Here is a 9,405-nt window from a genome sequence, read left to right as displayed (position 1 = left end):
TTGGCTTGATTTCCTCTGTTTCATGTGTTGGCTGTGTGATGCCTTCTGCCATGTTATGACACAGGAAGAAGACCCTCACTAGATGTGACCCTTCAGTCTTGGACTTTCCAGGCCCCAGAACCATGAGACAAATATCTCTCTCTCTTTTCTTTTTTTTGTAAATTCCCCTCTCTGTGGTATTCTGTTATAGCAGCACAAACAGACTAAGACAAAGTGTGAATCTCATTTTTTCATCATGCCCTTCTTTATAACAAAGACATTGCTCAAGAAATAGAGTATTTTAAGGGTTTGAATTTCTTTATCCAGCACTCACCTATGCCCACTTCTTACCTAGTCCTCTTCAGATACTTTTTCTAGGTAACTGACCTCAGTTAGTTGTGCCATAGGCCTAAGATTAGAACAAAGCCACTAAACCCTAACAGGTAATATAAAAAATGCAAGCCTGTGTGCACCAACATCACTCAACCAAAGCCTGATCTTTAGAACTAGAAAAGATTCAGTGAGACACTGTGGCATCCGTGTGTCTTGGGTACATTCCTCTCCTTCCACTAGTGATGCTCAGTTAACTTTGTGTGGAGTGTTTTACCAGACTGAGCCCCTCTCTTTCCCAAGCATCTGTGCTAATCCTGGTGGAGCCCTTGTGGTGAAAACCTCAGACTCCGGTCTTTGTTTTCAGAATTCCTATGCAGAAGAAATTTTCTGTGTTTCTGACTGTGTGTGCACAAGGGCACAGTTTTGTGGATTACAGTATGCATTTGTGGGGCAAGATTTTGCAGTGTATGTATTTGTACCATGGTAAAGCAGTGGATGCAATGTGGAAGGGTTAGGACACATTTTCTTGAGGCCTTTCCAGGTTGCTAAATGTTTTCTGTAAAGCTCAAGTGTATAGTCAGGCTTGGATTTCCTCTTCTGACATTCTCAGCTGGTGACATTTGTACCTCTGGGAGTACACCAGAGTGACTGGAACTGAATGGTTGGCATAAAAATCTTCTGGGACAATGGGTAAAGAAAGATGTAAGATCTGTCTGCCCAGTAGCTGAGAGTTTGGTGTGAAAAGAAAACAAAATCAACTTCCAACTCAGTTTCTTGCCCAGTTACATTCTGCTAGTCAATCAAGTCATCCAATCCCAAATGCTTAGGAATTTTAATGTGATTCTGGTAGTTTGGAAATTAAGTACACAGGCCAAACATCAGAAGGCTTGGTTAGATGCTCAGTCCTAAGTAAAAACAAGAATTAAACTAGAAAAACATTAATTGTTATAGTATCTCTTCCTGATGGGTTAGTTTATCTTATATGCCCTGAAAAAGAAAAAATGTTGCATTTGAGTAAGAAAATAAAATAAACTGAAGTGCACATGTATCTGACGAACATCTATTTTTAGGACATTTTTGAGGTCTTAAAAAAGAGTATAAGTAGCTTGGAAAGATTTTTCAAGAACAACATTTAAGTTGACATAATTATATTGGTTTGGTAGACTTTTACTTTAGGGTAATGGTTTCCTAATTTGTTAGGACCCAAGCAACACTCATCTGTTTTAACCAAAGTAGCTACCCTTTCGTTTTCTTACTGCCTTCTGAATTTGAGGTTCTCTGTGTGATTTCTACTGCAAAAGAACTGGAAGAGCATTCATTAGGTCATTTCTGAGAATCCGTATGGCTTCTCTAGCTGATATAATGGAATGAAAAGGGAGATAAATCATAGAGAAAACAGTGTGACAGACACTGCTAATTTTCTACCTAAATCATCCTCCTCCCACTATTCTACCCTAATTGTTCCTTACTTGCTGAACCCCAAGTTTACTCTAATACTTGAAGCTACCATGAGTTCAAGGATGGAGACCATCTTTGTCCCAAAAGTGAACCTCTATTGATCTGTATCAATCAGAGTAGTCTTAATTGCTGGCCAGTCATTGTCTCAGGCATGGACATGTGCTCCAACTCTGAGCTATGTGGAACTAGGATCTCCTCGAAGCATCTGAAGAAGACTTTTCTAGACAGAGAAAAGCCTTTCAAGGTAAAATCTGTTTTCTCTGCTGGATTTCTGAACCAGGGTTAGCCACATAATTTGCAGGCCCAAGTGAAAATTTAAAATGTGAAGATCCTTATTCAAGAAGCAGAATCAAACATTTTCCTTTTTTTTTTTTTTCCAATGGTCTCTCCTTCTTGACTTGTCATGGTGGTTTTTATTTGTGCTTTGGGTTTGGGGTACCCTCAGAGACACCTAGAGCCTCGTTCTGCAACTCAGCATGTACAGCACACATTACTCTGACCCCGATTCCCTGCACCTATACTTCAACCTCTGCTGCAGGCAGAGGTGGGCAGCAGCTGTTGGGCAGTGACTGGGAGCAAGTGGCCTAGAACTTGTCCCAGCAAGGATGTCAGGCAGGAATGCCCATGAGTTGGGGGTCTGAACCCTTGGTACATGCTTCTTTGTTCCATCATACTTCACTTACAAAGCACAAATTCTAAGTAGAACGACTAAGAATTCCAATACAGTAATCACAGAGCATTAGCACCCAAGCAGGACCTGCTGAACCTGGGGCCCTACAGGAGAGCACTGATGGCCCACCCTTGAAAGTGGTCCTGGTCTTCATGTCTGCATCAGCCTCAGCTATCTCAAGACCACAACGGAAACACAGCCAAGTTAGAGAAGAAAGACCAACAGCACCGGAGCCCTTCATATTATTAAGCTGCTAAATTAACTAATCTTGGAAACTTCTAGACTCAACAATTCTTGTGGTATGAGGTAATAAACCCCTTGTTTTGTAGGCCATTTTGGGGGGTTCTTTTATTAATCACAACTAAAGCATTATAACTGATAGGAAAGACCGCATATTGGTGAAAAATGTCTACAGAGGGACTAGTAGGAGATGGTAAAGCTAAAGGAGTTTTGCTCTAATGTTCAAACTCATGTCACCTGCCTTAGAGAATACTGTTCCTGCTTTTCCCTAGGCACTCAGCTGGGCATGAGAGGCCCCCTGTACTCCTTGGACCCAGAGAACAGAAAATGTCTTCACTTATACTCTGCCCCCGCACATTCCTCCACTCTTGGAAGATTTAACAAGTTCAAGTGAGAAGATATTAGCCAAATACAACAAGAGGCTAAACACAACACCCATGTTGATTGATTGGTGTGTAAGAATTGAGATGACGGAAAGAGGTCACTCTGAGCTTCAGGAATAGCTTGAAGCTAACTAATAAAACAGGTGAGGTTTGTTTTGGGCCCTCCTACCTCCCTCATAATATATTCTTCCATCCTTCAGAAGTCATCTACTACATAAAATTCTGGTTTCATACTTGGTCATTCCTGCTTATGGAGCTAACTAATAAATGTAAGGTACTATCTTCCATAAAGGGTTGGCTGCCCAGTGCCTCAATTTCCTTTAAATGTTTGTGATTTCATGATTCTTCACTGCTTTATTCCTGCCCTCCTACCTGGGATGGTGGATTTTGGGGACCTTGAGAAGTTCTAAATTTATAAAACTCTACTCAAATTTATGGGACTAAAAGAAGATTAATAACATCCTCTCGAAAAAGTAGCTCCAGAGAAAAGTCATATGAAAAAAGGCCCTTGAAGGATGTGGGTTTGATCACATATGCATAGGGAAGCCTTTGGTCCTAGGAGGCTGGTAGTTTTGCACACGTGAAGCTGTCTCCCTCTGGTTGAGGAATGGAATATGATCCTTAGAAGCATCTTTATCCGCATTTTAAAAATGGTTAGGCATGAAGCATGCTTCCCAGATACGTCTAGAGATTAGCACAGGGGTCTATAAATTATGATTCTTTATTCTTATAGGTTGTATATACTAGGTTGAAAAATATCCCCACAAAATTTATGTCATCCCAGAACCTCAGAGTATGAGCTTATTTAGAAATAAGTGTAATTAGCTAACATACAGTCATACTGGATTCAGTTGGGCCTTAAATCCAATGGCTGGTGCCCTTATGGGAAGACAGATGAAGACACAAAAGAAATGAAGATCACTTAAAGATGGAGAAAGAGATTGAGTTCTATTGCCACAAGCCAAGGAACACCAAGAGCCACCAGAAGCTGGAAGAGGCAAGAAGGGATCTTTCCTTGAAGTTTCAGAGAGAGCATGGCTCTGCCAACATCTTCATTTTGGACTTCTAGGCTCTAGAACTATGAGAGAATAAATTTCTGCTATTTTAAGCCACCCAGCTCGTGGTAATTTGTTACAGTGGTCCTGGGAATAATACACAGGTGAAAAACAGAAGTAGACCCCGCATGGGGCACACTGACCATCATGGACTAAAAAGGCTTGAGAGCTGGCCACTAACTGGGCCCTCCATTTCACAAGGGGACATGGAGGAGTATTTCTTCAGCACAATGCCTGCTCACTGTTGTGCATCAGAAGCTGTGTTTACTTTCCATCTCATATGAGCCCATGAGGTAAGAAATATTGAATTGGATGCCATCTCAAAGGTCAGCATGCCTGTCTGTTTATGTGCCATTCACACTCCTCTGGGTTTCTCTCACTCCTACCTTTTCATCAAAATCCTTCTACCGAAGTCTGATCACAAGGTCTTCCTGTATGAACTGATGAGTTTTTCTCAGTGGCATCGACAAAAATGCTGAAAGCTGTTGGAAGCTTCCTCCATAGTAGATTAGCAGCACATGGGTGAACCAAGCTCATACATTATTCAGAAAGGAAAAATGTGGGCTTTGACTGAACTTTGAAGGAATCAGCAGCTATTCCAGAGGAGAGTGCCCTATTGTTCTGCCTCACAGAACACAAAGAGCAAATGGCATTCCTTACAGCATAGCTAATGGAGTGCACGCAGACACTGTGATGAACTGACCAGTGGACATCTTTCATGAGCTCTGAAATCCTGTGCAGAATGACCTATTGCTGATCAGAGGGAAGATGTTCACACTTTTTTTAAAAAAATTTATGTAGCATTATAACTCATTGCTATCCAGAAGAGGAGGTTTCTGGAAGATAAAATGGTGCCATCTGTAGAGCATGTATTTATCAACAGTACCAGAGTCCCCTTGGAAGGGTTACCAGGAAGATTAGGTTGACCTTTGGATCACTGGCAGGTCTTTCCCAAAAAACATGGGAAGCCTTTCCTGTGTCATGAAGCAAGAAAAGAAATGGTTGTGTAATTCAATTTTTTTAAAAAATAAAATCAATACTACACGTGTTTCTTTGATACTAGAAAAAGATTTTCCAAAATGGGAAAAAGAAACCCTGACCAAAATGTTCAAGTGAAGGCTAATAGGACCTTCAGTCAAGAGTATTTACAAGAATTCTGAATTAATTCCTGGTGAAGTATCTATTTAAAAAAAAAAAAAAAAAAGGTAAAAGACTGCTATTATAGTCCTCCTGAAGTCCTATTTTATCATCAATGTATCTGAGTACATCTTGAAGTCATGATTAACTCATTTAAAAGTTCACTTGTGTATGCTTATAACTCCTGTTCACAGAGGCCCAGAGCATTTTTCTAGTATTCACTTACTTGAAATTTTTTCTAGCTAAAAATACAAGCAAAAAAATAAGCTCATAAGAATAATCAATCTCAGAGACAGAGGAGACAAATAAAGAAAAAAAAAAGTGTTGAAAAGTAGAGAAGATAAATGGATCTGAATAACAAATGAAATTTTCTCTCTGGTCCCAGTACTTTTCTCCCAGGTGAAAGATACTGGATGCTGGCATTGCTGCCACTTCTGATGCGGGGCCAAGGAGATTAATGCAGAAGGAGACCTCTTAAACAGGGGCTTTATCAAGAATGGCCTACCACATTCATTCATTGGCCCTCTGCCATCTTTAATGTCCAAGCCAGCTAGATCGAGACATGATTGTGTTTTTAGCTAGCATTCAACCTTTAGGTTTTACAATGGAATTATTTCCCCAAATCTGCCACGTGCTGTTTTCTAGAGTGGACTGACAATTATTCTCTGGACTTTTTGGTAACCAAGAAGTTCTAGCAACTAACCCTGGCATGACCACCAGAATCTGCAGGGCTGAGAGAGGGAAAGAAAGGCAAAAGTGGACAAATGAAGCTGAAGGTAAGGATTATACAGCTGTTATCTGATGTAGAGCAATGTTATCCAAAATGTAACTTGAGGTGCATTAGAGGCTTCGCCAATAAAATATCAAAAGAAGACTGCCCATTTTTTTCAGTTTTAAATTATTGGAGAAAATACCAATAACCAATAAAAGGAAGCAAGCAATAACACTGAAAATTGCTCTTTCAGTATTTGTAAAACTTGGTTCTCTGAATATAATTCTTAAGCACTGAAATTAGAAAGATACTATCATAAAGATCAGTTAGTATTAAAAAGACATCTAAAAAAACCCTATTGTTTGAAAGTTAATAACCTTGTAATTAATCCAACTGCCCAGGATATTAATGAAAACAAGAATATTTAGTTCAGCCAATCTCAATAACTCAATAAACTATGCTGGGATCAAATTGGTTACTTAGTGATCAGCGGTACTTATAGATTAAGAAAAGTAGGCTGGGCACGGTGGCTCACGCCTGTAATCCCAACACTTTGGGAGGCTGAGGCGGGCAGATCACAAGGTCAGGAGATGGAGACCATCCTGACAAACACGGTGAAACCCTGTCTCTACTAAAAATACAAAGAAAAAACTAGCCAGGTGGGGTGGCGGGCGCCTGTAGTCCCGGCTACTCGGAGACTGAGGCACGAGAATGGCGTGAACCCGAGAGGCAGAGCTTGCAGTGAGCCGAGATCGCGCCCCTGCACTCCAGCCTGGGCGACAGAGCGAGACTATGTCCCCCCACCAAAATAAAAGAAAGAAAAAGAAAAGTAGATTACCTTTCAATTTATTACACCATTTTATAGAAACATAGAAACATAGAGAACTCTAATTATAAATATAGTTCCCACCCAATAAGATCTTTTTTAAAATCCCATTATAATAAATGTGCTGAACACAAATTTTGTTAAACTTCATGTTGGCACAAGTTTTGTTAAACTTCATGTTGCTTCTCTTCCTTCAGGCGATTTACTCAGCAATTAATGATATTCAGCCTTCATAGTTAGCTTTGCTTCAGGGTTATTTCCCCAACTGGATTTCCCCAACATCTGAAACCACATCCTTTCAGTTTGAGAGGACTTTTTAAAGGTCATCCATCTAATGCTTGCCCTCTACTCCCCACCCACCCAATGAAGGGAATAATTTATATCTGGCTTTAACAATGGCTGGGGAATCTAAAATAATTATCATCTTATTGAAGATAAAGCATCTCAATATTACTGAAGAAATAAATAATATGTTTGAACTATTTAAAATATCCAGTAGCTTCTCTAATGTTGCACAGCTGTAGTGCACACCTTACGCCTGTGAGCTGGGCTACTCTTCTCTAGCTGGGTAAGCTGAGCAGAAGCAGGCTGCCTTGTTACTTAGTGGGAGATCACCCAGCACTGCCATATAATACAGGTCTTCCTGTAAAATAGTGCCTAGAATACAAAGGGAAATCAAATATTTGAGCTATATGGAGGCTGAATATCAAATTTCCCCAACAATTGCATTGATTCACTTGACTAGAATTCATTCTGGAGAAAAATATCAGATCTGTTGAGACGTTTTATTTTTTAAATAGCTAATTAAGATGGTAAACAATGTACTTGAAATAGTCTTATATTTTGAGCTTCCTGTAGTATAAAATTTCTACTTATAATGCATCTATTTTCTAATTATCTTTCTATAGTATTTAAACATATGTGTTACCAAGGTTACTGAGTAGATAATTTCTGTTGAGTAATGAAATTTGAAATATCTGGGAAGACCAACATAAAACAAATCCCAGTAAATGAATTAAGCATATATTTATTTGCCCACTATGCTAACCATTGTGGGATTCAACAAACACCGAAAAAAAGGTATTATCTTGTTTATATTTTGCCTGGCAAATATTCCTAAATATGTGGATTAAATTGATCTTTCATCATTACACCTGCTTGATCATAAGGGAAGGAAAGTGATTTGTTAGGGGAAGAAATATTTATGTTGATAGTCCAAATTTTGATTTTTAAAAACTCATTATTTTGTCATTTTTCTGGTGTTCAGATTTTAAAAGCGCAATTCAATTCATATAGTACTTAAAGAAAAGCAACATGATTTTTTATAAACTTATTTAATAACACCTATAATGCTTAAACGTATTAAGTAATTTGGTAATTTGAGAAATTTGTTAATATTGAGTGAAGCTATATGAATCATTCCAAGTAGCCAGATTTGCCCTAATAAAATTCTTTAGCATTTTTACACATAAAAATTATTTGCAATTCAATACTTCATCCCTTCATTCATTTCATAGTTGCTGTGGAACTCCTATCACATTCCAAGTGCTGTGTTGATATCTGGAGATACAGACAAGATCAAAGCAGATGCAGAGTCTTTCACATGAATATTTGAATCAGGTAATATGTTCCCCAAATTAGCAAAGTATCTCCCAGATTCTTTCTTTGATGATATATTTGAAATCCTAATGCTGAAAGTTAAATTATCAGGGTTTTAAAACTAGAAGCAGTCATTATCAGAATTTTATATACTATTTATTTTTAAGAACATAAATTGTCTAAGTCTTATTATAATTTTAAGTGAAGTACTTTGGGTAGTCACAAATAAAGTAATGGGCAGGTATTTAGTATTCATATTGCGTGGATTCAAATCCATACTCTGCCACTCAGTATCTCTGGGATTTTGATGAACGATCAAACTCTCTGAGCCTCAGTTTTCTAATCCCTAAAGCAGAAATGATAATGGTATGTAGTGATTAAAACAATTTACTAGTTGTAAGTGCTTAGAACAGTTCCTGGAATATAGAAAATTTGCAAAGACATTTTAATTTTATTGTTTACAATTTAGTTAATGGAATGGCTTCAATAATACAGTAAAATGAAGATATTCAAACAAACAGGAGGCAGGTGAAGAGTATTGGCCTCAGGATGCAGGTGAAGAGTATTGGCCTCAGCTTTAGAGACCAGAGGTTAAATCTCAATGCTGCCACAAAAGGTTTCATGGAAGTCAGTAAACAATGCTTTTTTTATTATTGTTATGAAGATACAGTGCATGGATCCCTCTCAATTGTCTATTCTTCTCTGTCACAAAAATTTGCCTGCTTTTTGTTACCATGTGAGAAGCAAATGAATTGAATTAAATGATTTCTAATGCCTTGTCCACCTCGAAAATTCTACGGAACTGTGATTTCATTCCAATGGGCCATTATCAGGACTTGGCATTATTTTCATCAGTGAACTATTTCGTTAGGATTTTTTTTTTTGAAATGATATTAGTAAATATTGAAGGAGGCTTCTCTCACAGAGCTTCTTGTGCAAATTAAAACAGGGCAGTAGAAGGTTTTCAGGTTGGTGAAGTCAACTCTGGCTTTTAGTCAACCATTCCAAAAAGC

The 9,405-nt window shown here is 38.4% G+C and overlaps 1 long non-coding RNA gene across 1 annotated transcript; it reads left to right on the top strand.

The window, feature by feature from the left end:
• Positions 1–2,521: 2,521 nt before the first annotated feature.
• On the top strand, positions 2,522–8,643 carry LOC105512578. The gene is made up of 3 exons (XR_001001875.1): positions 2,522–2,746; positions 5,942–6,031; positions 8,311–8,643. It is a non-coding gene; the product is annotated as an uncharacterized LOC105512578 (long non-coding RNA).
• Positions 8,644–9,405: the final 762 nt, after the last annotated feature.

Source organism: Colobus angolensis, unplaced genomic scaffold, assembly GCF_000951035.1.
Source record: "Colobus angolensis palliatus isolate OR3802 unplaced genomic scaffold, Cang.pa_1.0 Scaffold215, whole genome shotgun sequence".
Lineage (NCBI taxonomy): Eukaryota > Metazoa > Chordata > Mammalia > Primates > Cercopithecidae > Colobus > Colobus angolensis.
The sequence above is the reverse complement of the archived record's forward strand: the minus strand, read 5'-3'. Positions and strand labels throughout refer to the sequence as shown.